An 18,719-nucleotide genomic window follows, 5' to 3' on the forward strand; every position below is an offset into this window, starting at 1 on the left:
TAAACTAGAAACCCACCCCATATCCACACAAGTTCTTCTTTTGCCAACAATAGGAAAAATTGACTGTTCATGTCCTACATAGTGATTATCCTCAGATGATTTATGCGAAGGAAAGATCATCGAAACCTAGAGAAATGCGATCATATATTAGCCGACGTCGAAGTGTTTTTTTCTAAAACTTGACACCTTTTTAAAAGCTGATGAAATATTCATATGTTGACGCCGCCACCATGCCGTATGATGGTTGTCGTTCAAGAAAATCAACATTAAGCCGATGAAAAAGACTATATAATCGTTCTAGTATTTTAATTCTACCGTGGTCATGGCATGATTGTCATTTTGGAAAAGCAGAACCGTGAGCCCTTTGTACGAATAAAAAGCGTGCTATATATTGGGGGCATTGATAGATCAAGGCGGTGGAAACGTCGTCGGTGTAGTTTTGCTCCATAGTGCGAAAAGCTCAAAATCAAAACGTCTCGTCTGGCGGCATCATGGCAATTTGTGAAATCTCTCATAAAATCACAAAATTTTGAACAGTAGAATCTTTTTTTGCTTCTGCTGGCAACCATAAAATCCTGGCTCACTGCCTTGTATACAGTATGGCAAAAAATGTTTGCTATGCAATTAATTTAGGGGATTAGGAAGCTAGTTTTTGGAAATAGTAGACGTACATCTCAAAGAAAACACGTGTGAAACATTACACAAACCGAAACATAAATCGTCTTCCATGGAAGCTAAATGTGCCAAAGGCATACAATTCATTCTTGCTAACTTAGCTGAAGATTCAATCTAACTATCGCTAAAAACGCGTGCAAAAAAATTGATACATTATTGAAGCTTTGCAACAGCTGCCATCAGTAAAAACACAAAACGCCACGTCTTGACTTCATGGCGCTGGTCGGGAATCGAGCGTTCCACGCCGTATCCATCATGCACGCAGTGCCCAAGCTCGCGTAGCGCATCACCTGGCCAAGTGAGGCCGTGCGCACGCACAGCGCGGCGCCGGCAAGGATGACGCGGCTCTCCCTGATGTCGACACTGCTGTTGAACACGATGATGGCCATCGAGTAGATCGCCTCCTTGTGACAACCGACAACGGCCGCAAGTATAACAAGATCTAAAAGCGTAAAAAAGAATAAAAAGGACTGATCAGGCATTATGCAAATCAAAGTTACTAGCATACCATGCCAAGTGTATAGGAGGCGTCAAGGTTGCCGGAGTCCGCTCTCTTGCATGGACGGTGGCGGTTCTCCCCGTCCAGGTACAAGATCTGCGAAAAACAAATGGTGCCCTCAATGAATCAAACCTCGCGTCCACATATCCACCGAAAAAATAAAAATCCTGTCAAAGTTAAAGGAAACTTCTAGCTTACCATCCCAAGTATGAATGATGCATCGAGGTTCCCGGCGTCATTGCAAATGTTGCAAGAATTGCTTGGCGCCAAGACACCATGATTTCACATGGATCGCGATGAGGGGGGATGCATTATTGATGACTGATGCACCCCAGCCCAACGAAAAAACATTCTTGCACCTATATTTAAAAGAGCATTGTGAGAGGGGAAATGTGTGGGCTCCGAGGCCGCAAAAAATGTAAAACCATGAGGGACATCAAATGAAAACAGGGAGTATCTTACGTCATGATAGCGGAGAGAAGGTCTGCCGGTGAGTCGGCGGAGGCAGCTGCAGCGGCCAAGACAGCTGAAATCATCTCATCTGGCAGGTCGCCTAGGCTGGCGACTAGAGCTCGAGCGGATTTGGTGGGACTTGGATGATGCTCTTCGTCCTCAACGGCCGGCGGCATCGTTGATGAAAAATAACGTGCGAGGCTACTTGCACTTTTATCAGGATCTAGTGCTTAGAAAAGACGATTTTTGAAGCTTTATATGTCTAGCAAACAAACCAACTGGGAACGAGTACGACGCTGGGTATGTGGACATATAATCGCATGTTGTCATTGGAGAACAAATACCAAAATGACAGTAAGAACACGGCTACCATTTCTGCCCGTGCTATGGTTGTCATTTTGGCTGATGAGGACAGTTTGAAAAATACACAACCTTGACCGAGCTTGGTTGTTATTTTGTTATAGATTGGCCGTGGAATAGTAGGCTATTTTGGTGAACGGGATTTGCCTGCTCCGACAGTTTCAAAAATAAACAACCGTGACCGACACTTGGTTGTTGTTTTGGTATAATTTTTGGACCGTGGTATGGTTTTCATTTTTGTTTGTGGTCTGCTTCCAAAGTTTATAAAACAACAAATGTTGGCGGTGCAAAAAAACAGTGGTTGATACATCATTTTCGTCGGCGTGTGGAACACGAAAATGCCACCCAACAAAGTTGTGTACCGCAAAAAAAATGGTGTGGATTCTTGTTGTGTTATTAACAGGAGGGCTGACGCCGTGTGCTCCCTTAAGGTTGGTATTGTGCTCCCTATAGAAGATCCAATGGTGAGATGAGTATGCATAGCTATCACCCATGTTAGCAGACTATTTCCCATATATATATATATATATATATATATATATATATATATATATATATATATATATATATATATATGTCTACATCAACTTTGATATTCGATGTCGGCCACATAGTGTTCTCCGTCTGGAGCTATGACTTGCTCAAGTAAGAATCCCGCCAGTTCTTCTTGAATTGCTCGTACACGCTCAGTTGCTAGAAGACCGTTCCGCAACCGTTCGATCTAATAATTTGAAGAAGGTATGGTGGTCAATATATATATATATGTGTGTGTATGTGAATGAAACACAAGGTGATAAAATAAAGCCATGAATGTTGTTTACTTACATCAAGTTGTTCACAAATGTCCCTCACATGGTGGGTATTCTGGCGGATGAACTCGCAAACGTAGAACCCGCATAAATTATTCCCGTCCTCTTGCCTCAAGCACTTTACGAGAACAAAGTTCAATCAAAATAATATATATATATAATCAAGGATGATAATAATGGTATTGAAACTAGAATCAAAGAGATGCGCGGCCTAGCCAGTAATACTTACCGGTACATGTTTTATTCGAAGTTCTTTATTCTTTAAACCCGGAGCTTTGTTGGTGAACCGTTTCCAAGCCTTCTGGAGGATATCAGCCATGTCCCCCCACGCCTCAAGGGGTTTACTCTTCGAGTCCATGACTTCTACTATCCCGGTGTCGGGTTCAATGACTAGCAGGATATAGTGAAACCTGCGGACACACACATATATATATATGCATAACTCATCAATTACACTTAACACATGGAGTAAGCGAAAAAGATTTAATGTGTGAAGACAGTAACACTCACGCGAAGTTGTAAGGAAATAGTATTGCCCTTTTGTATGAGTTTTTCCTTAAGACATATACCAAGTTATTCTCCGTGTCCTTGGGAGAGTTGTCGACAGTATACCCATTCACGGTATATGGGTCAACGAAACCAAGATCATAGATTTGCCCCTTGCGGCATTCGCGAATCTTCATTCTGCATAATATAGTGAGAGTATGGTTATATATGCATGCAATAATGGACGAGCCGCGGTACAGACTTACTTACATAAATAATACTTACAGACAGTATGCACTCAGCAGAGATTTGTCGAGGGCGTCTTGGTTGAATAACTGAAATAATTCACAAAATTCGATGTTCATCACGTCAGTTCGTCCGTAGTGCTCATCTCTTATTGCCACCATGATCCAGTTCTGACCGTCCTTACATGCATCCAAGTACCAATTATGTAGTCTCCGCAGCTGTGTTGATAGATTAGGCAACTCCGCAGCTCTGACAAGAGGTTCCCCGTACGTGTAATGGTATGCTAATTGGACATCGTCCGTATACATGAATTCGATGCGGCTTAAGTACTCAGGAATACTCATACCGGCCGCATCTGCCTCATCTTTGTATAGTTTTACCATCGTCGGATCAAGGCAAGCTAGGACATCGGGATACACTTGGAGCGGGGGGCACGAGTTTTTCTGGGCTCCAAGCTGGGGAACTGGTTTCCCTTCTACCTTACTTTTTTCCCACCGCTCTCTTGCGAACACATTGGACTTGCGAATAGACCGGTCATAGTTCGATGAAAGACTTGGCTCAGGTTGATGAAGGTTCTTCAGCAGTTTCAACTTCTTTTCCAGAGATATAGCTGGCTCCGGCTCAAGCTGGGGCTTTTTCAGTTTCAACATTTGTTGCTTGTGCTGTTCACCTACGATCTTGGCATTTTCCTCATCTGTATAGTCATAAGGTCTCTTGGGAGCAACCTTAGGCACTCTTGGGAGCAACCTTAGGCACTCTTGGGAGGGGCTCTTGTTTGCGTCTCGGTGATTTGTTACGACTCAGCTGTGTCGTAGCGGTCCGCCTAATTTTGCTCTTAGACTTGGGCGGCGGAGAAGGCTCACGCGGCGGCGGAGATGGCTCACGCGCCGGCGGGGAAGGCTCACGCGGCGGCGGAGATGGCTCACGCACCGGCGGGGAAGGCTCACGCACTGGAGACGGCTGCATCGGTGGAGAATGCTGGCTCGGTGGAGACCTTGTTGGCGCCTTCCAACCCGGAATCACAATGAATTCCTTTCGCCATAGAACTGTAGTGTTCTTGGCTTCTCCCAGCTCTAGCAAATCCCCTTCACCGGCAGGGTGGTCAAGCCTCAGCGGCCCATACCCATCCATAACTTGATCCACCCCGGCAACAACGTATCCAGGTGGAACCGGATTGAAGTGGTATCTTTGATCAGGTACTGGCGGTAAGACATAGCCGATCGCCGCCTTGAGCTTTAAGTAGCCCATCGTTTGGAAATGTAGCTCACAAGGTGTCGACTCTGTGATAAAGTCCACAGGGTAGAGATCAAGAGGCATCTGCGGATCCACAAGGGAGGGAGGAGCCATCTGCGGATCCACATCTGCATCATCACCAGGCAGCTCCGTGGAAGCCACGCTGCTCTTCCGCTGAGATCCCTGGCCGGTAGCATCGAATGCAACTTCTTCTATCCGCGGATTAGGTTGAGGTTGGGTGACTGTGACTGAGCCTGACATTATCATCCTCACTTGCTCCTCTAGCTTAGCAACGCGTTCTTGAACCACATCCTTTTGCCTCTGACGGCTTCTATCGGGATATTTCTTCGTTTCTGCAGGAAACCCAATACACCACGGCTTGCCACCTGGTATGGTTCGTGTTCGTCCTGGGTGTTCAGGATTCCCAAGGGCGCGTGTGAGCTGGTCCTTCTCTCTTTCGGGACGGAACTTCCCCTCTTCAACTTCCTTTGCAGCATTTCTAAAGGCTTCGATGGGAAGTGGGTTTTCCCGATGTCTTTGTGTATATATGCAGAACCCTTGTGCGTCCAACGTGCCCCCATGCGCGTAAAACCAATCCCTTGACCGCTGGTTCCATTTCCGTACCTCTAGCTGGATCCCCTTTGCAATTAGGTCATTCTCCCATTTCTCCCACTTAGGTCTGCCAGCCTTGTAGCCTCCTCGCCCCATGGTATGGAAGTACATCTTATTAGCAGCATTTTTCTTGTTGGTGTCTGACCTTGTCTTTGCCCTCTCCGATGTCTTGTACTTCACAAATGCCTCACAGTGGTCTTTTATCTTCTCATAGGGGCCCTTGAAATATGGAGTCTTCTTTTTCTTGACAAAGGAGTTGTCCAATTTCTTCTTGTAGTCGTTGAACTGCATTGCCATCTTCTTAAGAGCCCACTTCTTGACTCTTCGTTGTATGCTATTCAGCTCAGGATCCTCAGGGTCTGGCCTTTTATTCTCACTATCAGAGTCAGCTGGCTCCGGAAATATGAAATTTACCATGAGTTTCCTAAACATCAGATTTTTGGATCTCATATCGACGTAAGTAACTCCTTCGTCCGCCTTTGCAGGTTTCTTCCATTCTTGAGTGGTGATCGGGATGGTGTCCCTAACAATAACTCCGCATTGACTTACAAACTTTTTTGCGTGATGCTTGGGAGAAATCGGTTCGCCGTCTATAGCGATTTCCGTGATGATGCACCTTTCATGCTCTTCCATCTTTCTGGCCGCGCCTCGTTTAGTTCTGCCAGTAGAGTGTGTTGATTGGGAGGTCTAAAAGAAGAAACATCGTTAATACATGTATATGCACATATCTGTAGGCTTGGTTAATTAATATATATACACCTCGGCGTCGTGAGCTTCTCCCTCGCAGTCGTCACCTTCTCCCTCACCGGAGCCGTCGCCACGGTGGTCTTGCTCATCTTCCTCATCGGAGTCGTCTCCTCGGGTTCGCTCGTCTCCCTCGCCGGATTGGTTTAGGTAAATAGAGGTGATATCGTTATCATCACGGATAATCTCCTCGACGAGGTATTCTTGTTCTAGGTCTCTTTCCATAGTTTCTGCAAAGACTTAAAAGTTATTCTAATGCTATAAACACAACGAAGCTAGATTCTGCAAAGACTTACAAGTTTCTGCAAAGACTTACAATTAAATTAATAATAATGCTCAATACATGATCAAAATATTAGAGTTATACATATATATAAGTACTAATTAAGGATAATGCTCAATACATATATAGTTCTTAACTAAGGATCGATAATATAGTGCTGAAAGCAGATAGTGCAGTTACATGTATACATAGATCGGGTTCATGTTTATTTAACCCTAATACATCAATCACTACTACAACCACTCAACGGCGCAGACCGGGTCCTAGAGGGCGCCGACCGGGTCCTGAGCCGCGCTGGGTGTACCCCCAAAGCCACGGAACAACAACGGGAGCATAGCTAACATGAGATCCCTGCATAACGCTCCATCCGGTCCTATACATGTTGTCTAACGCATACATGTAACGGCGAACGTGCTGGTCCTCCGCTTCAATGCGCTGAGCTACCTCCTCCGGCGGGGCCGGCTCCCTCTGAAACGAACGTGGCCCATAAGACCTCCACCAGAGAATATCCGGGTCGACGACGGGACCCGGATTCCGCACCAAGGTGCGCGCCCCGGAAGATAACACCTCCCAGTGCCACCCCGGCGGAGCCCAGTCCCGGACTTCCCCCATCTGCTGCATCTCGTCTAAAAGTGTCCTAGCTCCAGGACGCGAAGGCCGCGGCATCGTATGCAAACTAATATTGAATTTGAATGAATTACTTATGAACATATAAATTTGACTACTACCTCTGTAAATTTTTTTTGTCTAACATATATTTAACTACAATTATCTAACTACAATTATCTAACATATTCTAAATTCTAACTACAATTATCTAACTACAAATTATCTAACATATTCTAAATTCTAACTATAAATTATCTAACATATTCTAAATTCTAACTACAATTATCTAACTACAAATTATCTAACATATTCTAAATTCTAACTACAAATTATCTAACATATTCTAAATTCTAACTACAAATTATCTAACATATTCTAAATTCTAACTACAATTATATCTAACATATTCTAAATTCTAACTACAATTATCTAACATATTCTAAATTCTAACTACAATTATCTAACTACAAATATTTTCTAAGTACAATTATCTAACTACTTCTAAATTCTAACTACAATATTCTAAATTCTAACTACTAAATTTTCTAACTAATTAAAACAAAAAAAAACAAAAAAAAGACAAGGGGCCGGGGCTCACCTTGTTGCCGCGGGCGGCGGTTGGCGGCGCAGCGGGGCGCTGAGCGCGGGCTGGGGTCTTGGCGGCGCGCGGGCGCGCGGAGGAGAGGCCGGCGGCGCGGGCGCGGGCGCGGAGGAGAGGCGGCAGCGTGGGCGCGGAGGAGAGGCCGCGGCGGCGCGGCGCGGAGGAGAGGCGGCCGGCGGCGGCACAGAAATTTTGGGCAGCACCTCCCTCTTTTGTGTTCCTCGCGCGAATGGAGAAGAAGGGGCGCGCGGGGAAGAAATAAAGGGGCCTTTTGCACCGGTTCGTGGCTGGAACCGGTGCAAAAGACTCTTTTGCACCGGTTCCAGCCACGAACCGGTGCAAAAGGCCCAAATTTTGACTGTCTTTTTCCCTTCTTCCCTCCTTTTTTTCGCGGTTTCCGCCACGACGCCGAGCGGTTCCCGCCACGATGCCGCGCGGGATATTTTCCCGCCAAGACGCTGCGCGGGATATTTTCCCGCCACGACGCGCAGCGCAGAGATTTCCCGCCTACACGCCCTTTATAAATAGTACGCCCCCGTCTCTCCCATTTCACTCATCACCAAACCCTAGCCCATTGCACAATGCCCCCAAAGCCGCACCCGCCGCCGGTGAAGGTGGACCCGCAGCTCGCGGAGATAGAGGAGTGGGAGGAGCTGCTGCGGCAAGAGGCGGCAACCAGGAGGGCAGCAGCGGATGAGGTGGACCCGCAGCTCGCAGAGATAGAGGAGTGGGAGGAGGCGGCGCTAGCGGCTACCATAGAAGCATTTGAGAGGCAGAGTCTCCAGGAGCTGCATAAGCGGCCGCGTGTGGCGGATCTGGATAGTGAGGAGATGTATAAGCATCGTCGTGAGGTGGAGCTGCTGCAGGAGGCGGCAGCCAGGAGGGCAGCAGCGGATGCGCGGAAGAACTAGTAGAAGTGGTTATTTTAGTTTAAATTTAGTTAATATTAAATTTCAATAAAGTTGTTGTCGTTGTTTTAGTTTAAGTTTAGTTAACGTATCTTGTTAAATTTCAATAAAGTCGTTGTCTTTATTTTATATACCCCTCGTATCCCGGTTCCTGGCTTGAACCGGTGCTAAAGATGGTGGATTAGATTATATACCCCTTTTATCCCGGTTCCTGGCTTGAATCGGTGTTGCAGATGGTGGATTAGATTATATACCCCTTTTATCCCGGTTCCTGGCTGGAACCGGTGCTAAAGATGGTGGATTATTTTATATACATTTTATCCCGGTTCCTGGCTGGAACCGGTGCTAAAGATGGGGGGCTAAATCTGGGGGAGGCTTATCTGGTGTTTGCCTTATCTAGTGTGGCCTCATCTGGGGGGGGGGGGGGGTTATCTGGAGGCACATTGCTATATATATATAGCCCCCTCCGGGGAGAGTAGAGAGAGCAGCCTGAGAGGCAACGACCAAGAAGGAAAGAGCCTCTCCGGCGAAGCTTCTCGAAGATGTCTTAGATGGCCGACCGTCTTAGACATCTTCGGAAGCTTTGCCCGAGTAACTCTTCCCGCAAGTCCCGCTTGGAAGCTTCTAGTATATACACCCAACAACCAGTAGCTCAGGGTAAAGAGGGCTTCCGGCCGGGAGCTTAATTCTCGAAGGAAAGAGCCTCTCCGGCGAAGCTTCTCGAAGATGTCTTAGATGGCCGGCCGTCTTAGACATCTTCGGAAGCTTTGCCCGAGTAACTCTTCCCGCAAGTCCCGCTCGGAAGCTGCTAGTGTACACCCAACAACCAGTAGCTGAGGATAATTTCCAAACATGTGTATCTAGAAAAATAATAAACTTGGATAATTGCATTTAGTTCAAACGACCAATGTTACTGATACATATCAAAACAAACGCTTCACAATATGAGCTCAAGGTACATGATAATAATTAATACATTATGATCGCTTCGACCGTAACCATGGAGTATCTTCAGCATTTAACGCGATGGTTGGATCAATGTTCACTGTGAAGGGCGGAATTTCAGCAAACTTATTATAATCTTCTGACATGTCTGTCTTGTCCTCGACTCCCACGATGGTTCTTTTCCCTGAAAGAACTATGTGACGCTTTGGCTCATCGGATGAGCTCGTTTCCTTATGTTTTCTTTTCTTCGGTCTAGAGGACATGTCCTTCACATAGAAAACCTGAGCCACATCATTGGCTAGGACGAATGGTTCGTCTCTGTAACCAAGATTGTTGAGATCCACTGTTGTCATTCCGTACAGCTGGTCTACCTTTACTCCTTTTCCATCCAGCTTGAACCATTTGCACCGAAATAAAGGGACCTTAAAAGAAGGTCCATAGTCAAGTTCCCATATCTCCTCTATGTAACCATAATATGTGTCCTTTTTCCCACTGCTAGTGTTTGTTGCATCAATGCGGACACCACTGTTTTGGTTGGTGCTCTTTTTATCTTGGGCGAACGTGTAGAAGGTATTTCCATTTATCTCGTACCCCTGGAAAGTCACTATAGTCGAAGATGGTGACCGGGCCAACATGTACAACTGATCTACAATATCGATGTTATTAATGAGATGTTCTCGGAGCCAACCGCCGAATGTCTGCATATGTTTATGCGTAATCCAGTCTTCAGACTGCCCGAGATGTTCGGAGCGTACAATATTCTTGTGATCAGTGATATACGGGGCCACCAAGGTGGAACTTTGTAGAACTGTGTAGTGTGCTTGAGTGAAAGAAATGCCGTCCCTACATATCATTGATTTCCTTCCTAGCGTGCCTTTTCCACTTAGTCGCCCCTCATGTCGTGATTCAGGAACACCAATCGACTTAAGGTCAGGAATGAAGTCAACACAGAACTCGATGACCTCCTCTGTTCCATAGCCCTTGGAGATGCTTCCTTCTGGCCTAGCACGGTTATGAACATATTTCTTTAAGACCCCCATGAACCTCTCGAAGGGGAACATATTGTGTAGAAAGACAGGACCGAGGATGGCAATCTCTTCGACAAGGTGAACCAGGAGATGTGTCATAATATTGAAGAAAGATGGTGGAAACACCAACTCAAAGCAAACAAGACATTGCACCACATCCTTCTGTAACCTTGGAAGACTAGCTGGATCGATTACCTTCTGAGATATCGCATTAAGGAATGCACATAGCTTCATAATGGGTATTCGAACATTTTCCGGCAGAAGCCCCCTCAGTGCAACCGAAAGCAACTGCGTCATAATAATGTGGCAATCATGCGACTTCAGGTTCTGGAATGTTTTCTTCTCCATATTTATTATTCCCTTTATATTGGAGGAGAAGCCAGACGGGACCTTGATACTGTAAAGGACTTCAAAAAAGATATCCTTCTCTGCTTTGGTAAGAGCATAGCTGGCAGGACTTAAGCGACTCCCTGTATCCTTGTAATCCTGTTCTTGCTTGTCTTTTGGGACTTTCATACGATACTGGTCCTCCCGTGCTTCTGGTGTATCTTTTGTCTTCCCATACACGCCTAAGAAGCCTAGCAGGTTCACGCAAAGATTCTTCGTCACGTGCATCACGTCGATTGAAGAGCGGACCTCTAGGACTTTCCAATAGGGTAGATCCCAAAATATAGATTTTTTCTTCCACATGGGTGCGTGTCCGGTAACGTCGTCATTCGGAACAGATTGACCGCTAGGACCCTTTCCAAAGATTACTTTTATGTCCTTGACCATATCAAGTAAAGCATCACCGGTACGGAGTTCACGCTTCACCCGGCGATCTGCCTCACCTCCGAAATGATTGCCTTTCTTTCTGACGGGGTGCCTCTTTGGAAGAAATCAACGATGCCCCAGGTACACAACCTTTTTACATTTATGCAAATAGGCACCTTCGGTCTCATCTAAACAGTGCGTGCATGCATTGTATCCCTTGTTTGTCTGTCCTGAAAGGTTACTAAGAGCAGACCAATCATTGATGGTCACGAAAAGTAACGCTCGTAGGTTAAATGACTCCTGTTTGTACTCATCCCATGCATGTACACCTGGTTTGCTCCACAACTGTAAGAGTTCTTCAAATAATGGCTGTAGGTACACATCAATGTCGTTTCCGGGTTGCTTTGGGCCTTGGATGAGCACTGGCATCATAATGAACTTCCGCTTCATGCACAACCAAGGCGGAAGGTTATAGATACATAGAGTTACAGGCCAAGTGCTATGACTGCAGCTCTGCTCCCCAAAAGGATTCATTCCATCTGTACTTAGGCCAAACCTTAAGTTCCTCGCGTCATCTGCAAAATCCGGGAACTCTCTATCGATTGTCCTCCACTGCGACCCATCAGCGGGGTGTCTCAGCATCTCGTCTTTCTTACGGTCTTCTTTGTGCCATCGCAACAACCTGGCATGCTCTTTATTTCTGAACAGACGTTTCAACCGTGGTATTATAGGAGCATACCACATAACCTTGGCAGAAACCCTCTTCCTAGGGGGCTCGCCCTCAACATCACCAGGGTCATCTCGCCTGATCTTATACCGAAGTGCAGTGCATACCGGACATTTTCCCAAATTTTCATACTCAGCGCGGTAGAGGATGCAGTCATTAATGCATGCATGTATCTTCAGCACCTCTAATCCTAGAGGGCAGAGAACCTTCTTTGCTTCGTACGTACTGTCAGGCAATTCGTTATTCTTTGGAAACCTCCTCTTCATTATTTTCAGTAACTTCTCAAATGGCTTGTCACATATACCAGCCTCTGCCTTCCATTGCAGCAACTCCAGGGTGGCACCGAGCTTTGTGTTGCCATCTTCGCAATTTGGGTATAACTTCTTTTTGTGATCATCTAACATGCCCTTTAACTTTCGTTTCTCGTTTTCTGTTTCTGCATCTCTGTGTGCATCGGCGATGGCCCGACGAAGATCATCATCAACGGGCTCATCTGATGCCTCTTCATCTTGATCACCTCCTCCTGCATCTTCATCTTCATCATGCCCTGTTGCAGTATCACCGTAGTTAGGGTACATATCATCATCCTCTTCTTCTTCTTCGTCGTCTTCCATCATAACCCCTCTTTCTCCATGCTTGGTCCAACAATTATAGCTGGGCATGAAACCTTTCCAAAGCAGGTGGGAGTGAATGACTTGCCATTCAGGGTATTGCTTCAAGTTATGGCAATCAACACATGGACAACACATAAAACCATCCGCCTGTGGGTTTTCCTGAGCCACACGGATAAATACTTCCAGGCCCGACCTGAACTCGGGTAGACGTCGGTCAACGTACATCCATTGCCGCCGGTTCATCTACATCAAATAATTAATTAAGTTTATCAATAAACAATTACAAAACAACATAATATTTATAAATAGTGGAAATTAGCACCGTACAAATGAAAGGGTAAAGTTGTTGCTTAAACCTTGATCGAGGAGGAAAGAAAGAGGAGAAAGCTTAAGTGTCGCTCCGGCACCTCATCTCATTTTTGTTGGGTGTAAAATCAAGCGGCATCACTCTCTCACACATTTCATCAAGCACCTTATGTGCATACCAAAGAGAAGCAACTTAGCACTCAACACACACACCTTCTCCTAGCAAAAATGAAGTGAGTGGGCTGTTTGGCCGGGTAGCTGAGCTGAAATAGGGCTGGGGACCTTTAGCACCGGTTCGTATTACGAACCGGTGCAAATGGTCTATCTTTTGCACCGGTTCGTAACACGAACCGGTGCTAAAGGTTCCTCGGCTGAGACGTGCCTGACGACGAACCTTTTGCACCGGTTTGTGTTACGAACCGGTGCAAAAGATAGATCATTTGCACCGGTTCGTAACACGAACCGGTGCTAAAGATCCCTCTGCCGGCTGCGCCCGAACCGGTGCTAATGACCCCTTTTAGCACCGGTTCGTGCCAAATCCGGTGCAAATGACATCTGGGGCAAAAAACCAAAGCCCTTGTTTCTACTAGTGGATTATGCACTACGCTATGGCCCATGGGTCGGAAGATGCACTGCACTTCAAGGTTGGGAATTCTTGGATCGAACAAGTATCGGCCGTGAGGATGATGACTGCGCAAACAAACAAGAATGTTGTTTATGGAACATATAAAAGATTCTGTTGCCATTAACAATTGATGGTAGGAAGCCAGCTTTAAGCAGCGTGGATTAAGTAAATCGTCCACTTGGCAATACATGTCTTAGCAAAAACTGGCATGGAGTGTGAGGTTTGTAACTTCAGTATGGTATTGTCCGAGTCCAGAAAAGGACGTACACGAAATAGGCCGGTCATCAATTCTTAGGTATGGTCGAAGTTGTCGAGCTAAGATGCACGAAGGTCTAGCAATTAAGATGCCGGTTTGACATTTGAGGTTCCCAATTCTTGTGCGTAAATCTCCTCAATGGAATGATAATTTTTAAGAAAACATTTATTATGAATTTTTATGAATAGTATCACGTCCAGAGACGGAGGACACCGAGAGTTTGCATCCGTGCTTGTTTGGTGGGTGGGCACTGGACGCTGCAAGCAGGACCAAGCACAACTCAAACACAATTTTTTTACCCAAGTTTAGAGCGTAAAATTAGAAACCCATACGGTCTTTCTTGTGTGATCTTCTTGATGAATGGACAACTTACACAAAGAGCTGAGACCCCCCTTGCTTCGCCTCCCATACAACTGCCCCCCCTCCCCCTCCACCTTATTCCTCCAAGCCTAGGGTTCCTACTAGCTCTGGCTCCTCCTTTTATTACACAAGCACATGGCATACACGTGGTTGCAAGGATCTACGCTAAGGGTAGGGCCCCGCGATGGGACGCCACCAGTATGTCTTACCTTGCTACTATTTACTGCGGTGTTTGTTGGTCCCCTTGGACCGCCAAAGATGCTCCAGAGATATGACGCCAGGTGGCCACCATGCACTCCTAGGGCGAGTTGACCCTCACCTCCCAGGAGCACCTCTCTTGGCAGCCGGAACCTGCTGGGGACGCTCCAGCCGACAATGACCCCGTACCGTCCTTCGTGTCGGGACGTGGCGCACGACGAAGCTGATGGGGGATCGTCGCAGTAGTCCAAACGCTACTTCTCCTGGAAGAACCTTGAAGATGTAGATCTTGTAGGTCTCTACGGACTTCTACGGCTTCATCGTTCAGGTGAATCCTTCGCACATGGTCCACCCTCGCCGCCCGTGCTCGGTGCCAAGGGGGGCCTGGTTACCTTGACGTCGACAATAGCCCCTGGGCATGGCCCGGTGGCCCTTTGAAAACTTCGCCGGCCAGTATACCACGCTTTATCTTCACCCGTCGCGAGCGAGCTAGAGAGAGAGAGAGAGCTGCCCTCCGCCTGCCCGCCTGCCTTTGCAAGTAACGCCGAAGGTTAGATCAGTCTGCTGCCAAGATCGCGTGCCACGTCGGTGAGCTCTTAGCAGCGTGGACAATACCAATATCGCTCTCTTCAGTCTCTCTCGTGCTGTCAACCACGGTTTTGTATTGCTGCGTAGGCCCCTTCGGCGTGCTAACCCTATACGATCAACAGAGAAAAGGTGGGGTTAGCACTAGCGCAAATTGAAAATACTACGAGATTAGGTAGCCGGTGCGACCAATTATATGTAGTGCTACGTTTCTTTTGCCTGGAGTTTGCTAGATTGGGTGGTATTCGGTCGCGTGCACCCATGCTTTTATTACGACCGTTTGGTTCTGGAGGGAGCGGCGCGAAGCTCTTTTCTGCGTTGACACCAAGTGACATTGGATCCATGGTGCAAGTCAGAAGAAGAGAATATCATGAAGGTTGGATGGGAAGACTAGCTAAGGGAGGTTCAAGTCTCCGCGTTGTTGAGAGACTTGCTTGGTGTTTCGGGCTTCACAACAGTGGTATGAAAGTGGGGGCGACAGCATATGTGACGTTCAGAGTCCTACCTTTCAGGGTAAAAACCCAAGGTCTGGCCTTAACTGGTTGTGTCTGACAATGACCTTGTCGGAGGCATTGTTTTGAGAGCGGGGACTATCTCCAAGGTGAAAACCTAAGATCGTTGGTCGGGCGACGATGGTGCCGGAGCACTGTTTCCTTCTTGGAGGCGTCGCTTTTGGAGAGTCTGTATTTCATGTGTTGTCTTGGTGGTGGGTGTATTGTTGTTGTTAGGCATGGGATACTCTAGCAGAACTTTTGTTTCTTAATTTTCTTTTCTCTTTTCTAGCTGTGTGCATCCGCACTACCATTAGGGTGTTGCGTTGTTGCTGTATGTAATTAGTATCTTTTGATGTTAATATATTCCCTTTGTCGAAAAATGTTGTGCTACGCACTAGACGTTGGAGATTCATTAGGTAGCATGATGCGACCTGAGACGAATGAGCCGTGCCACTATAAATTTATCGAGGGAAAAGGAGCGGGACTAGAACCAATTTAGTACTCCTTATGTTCCAATTACTAGAGACTAAGTTTAATTAAAAGCCAACTATGTCTAAGTTTTATCAATGTTTCTCTTGTCACTATTAGAAACAAGGGCTTTTGTTTTTTTCTCCAAAGAGCTTTTGCATCGGATTTGGCACGAATCGATGCTAAAGGGGGTCATTAGCACCGGTTCGTGCGGTCTGGACGTCCAGGGGACCCGCCGGGGCATTTGCACCGGTTCGTGCCGTATCTTTAGCACCGGTTCGTAACACGAACCGGTGCTAAAGGTTTGTCGCCAAGCACGTGGCAGCCGCGGAACCTTTAGCACCGGTTTGTGTTACGAAACGGGGCTAGTGAGGTATCATTAGCATCGGTTCGTAACACGAACCGGTGCTAAAGCTCCCTTTTCCCTATATATTCAGCTCACCCTCAACTAGCTCCCTCACTTCATTTTTCTTTGTGGAAGGTGTGTGTGTTGAGTGCTTGCTTGCTTTTCTTTGCCATGCACATGAGGTGCTCGATGAAATGTCTGAGAGAATGATGTCGCTTGGTTTTACACAAAACAAAAATGATATGAGGTGCCGGAGCGACACTTAAGCTTTCTCCTCTTTCTTTCCTCCTCGATCAAGGTTAAGCAACTTTACCCTTTCATTTGTACGGTGCTAATTTCCACTATTTATATATATTATGATGTTTTGTAATGGTTTTTGATAAACTTAATTATTTGATTTAGATGAACCGGCGGCAATGGATGTACGTTTACCGACGCCTACCCGAGTTTACTCCGGGCTTGGATTATTTTATCCGTGTGCCTATGGAAAACCCACAGGCGGATGGTTTTATATGTTATCCATGTGTTAGTTGCTAGAACTTAACGCACTACCCTAACTGGCAAGTCATTCACTCCCACTTGCTTTGGAAAGGTTTCATGCTCAGCTATAATTGTTGGACCAAGCATGGAAAACGAGGAGTTATGATGGAAGACAATGAAGAAGAAGAAGATGATGATATGTATCCTAACTACGGTGATACTGCACACAGAGGAGGAGCTGAAGATGAAGAGGCAGGTGAAGATGAAGAGGCATCAGATGAGCCCGTTGATGATGATCTTCGTCGGGCCATCGCTGATGCACATAGAGAAGCAGAAACTGAAAACGAGAAGCGAAAGTTAAGGGCATGTTAGATGATCACAAAAAAAAGTTATACCCAAACTGCGAAGATGGCAACACAAAGCTCGCTGCCACACTGGAGTTGTTGCAATGGAAGGCAGAGGCTGGTATATGTGACAAGCCATTTGAGAAGTTACTTAAAATAATGAAGAAGAGGCTTCCAAAGGATAACGAATTGCCTGACAGTACGTACGAAGGAAAGAAGGTTCTCTGCCCTCAAGGATTCGAGGTGCTGAAGATACATGCATGCATTAATGACTGCATCCTCTACCGCGCTGAGTACGAAAATTTGGAAAAATACCCGGTATGCACTGCACTGCGGTATAAGATCAGGCGAGATGGCCCTGGTGATGTTGAGGGCGAGCCCTCCAGGAAGAGGGTTCCTGCCAAGGTTATGTGGTATTCTCCTATAATAACACGGTTGAAACGTCTGTTCAAAAATAAAGAGCATGCCAGGTTGTTACGATGGCACGAAGAGGACCGTAAGAAAGACGAGATGCTGAGACACCCCGCTGATGGGTCACAGTGGAGGAAAATCGATAGAGAGTTCCCGGACTTTGCAGGTGACGTGAGGAACTTAAGGTTTGGTCTAAGTATAGATGGAATGAATCCTTTTGGGGATCAGAGCTGCAGTCATAGCACCTGACCTGTAACTCTATGTATCTATAACCTTCCGCCTTGGTTGTGCATGAAGCGAAAGTTCATTATGATGCCAGTGCTCATCCAAGGTCCAAAGCAACCCGGCAACGACATTGATGTGTACCTACAACCATTATTTGAAGAACTCTTATAGTTGTGGGCCAAACTAGGTGTACATGCATGGGATGAGTACAAACAGGAGTCATTTAACCTACGAGCGTTGCTTTTTGTGACCATCAATGATTGGCCTGCTCTTAGTAACCTTTCAGGACAGACAAACAAGGGATACAATGCATGCACACACTGTTTAGATGAGACCGAAGGTTCATATTTGAATAAATGTAAGAAGGTTGTGTACCTGGGGCATCGTCGATTTCTTCCAAAGAGGCACCCCGTCAGAAAGAAAGGCAATCATTTCGGAGGTGAGGCAGATCACCGGGAGAAGCCTGAACTCCGTACCGGTGATGCTTTACTTGATATGGTCAAGGATATAAAAGTAATCTTTGGAAAGGGTCCTGGCGGTCAACTGTTCTGAATGACGTAGCTACCGGACACGCACCCATGTGGAAGAAAAAATCTATATTTTGGGAACTACCATATTGGAAAGTCCTTGAGGTCCGCTCTTCAATCGACGTGATGCACGTGACGAAGAATCTTTGCGTGAACCTGCTAGGCTTCTTAGGCGTGTATGGGAAGACAAAAGATACACCAGAAGCATGGGAGGACCAGTATCGTATGAAAGTCCCAAAAAACAAGCAAGAATAGAATTACAAGACGGATACAAGGAGTCGTTAAGTCCTGCCAGCTATGCTCTTACCAAAGTAGAGAAGGAAATCTTTTTTGAAGTCCTTTACAGTATCAAGGTGCCCTCTGGCTTCTCATCAAATATAATGGGAATTATAAATATGGCAGAGAAAAAATTCCAAAACCTGAAATCGCATGACTGCCACATTATTATGACGCAGTTGCTTCCGGTTGCACTGAGGGGGCTTCTGCCGGAAAATGTTCAAATACCCATT

This window comes from Lolium perenne, chromosome 4 (assembly GCF_019359855.2).
Source record: "Lolium perenne isolate Kyuss_39 chromosome 4, Kyuss_2.0, whole genome shotgun sequence".
Taxonomy (NCBI): Eukaryota; Viridiplantae; Streptophyta; class Magnoliopsida; order Poales; family Poaceae; genus Lolium; species Lolium perenne.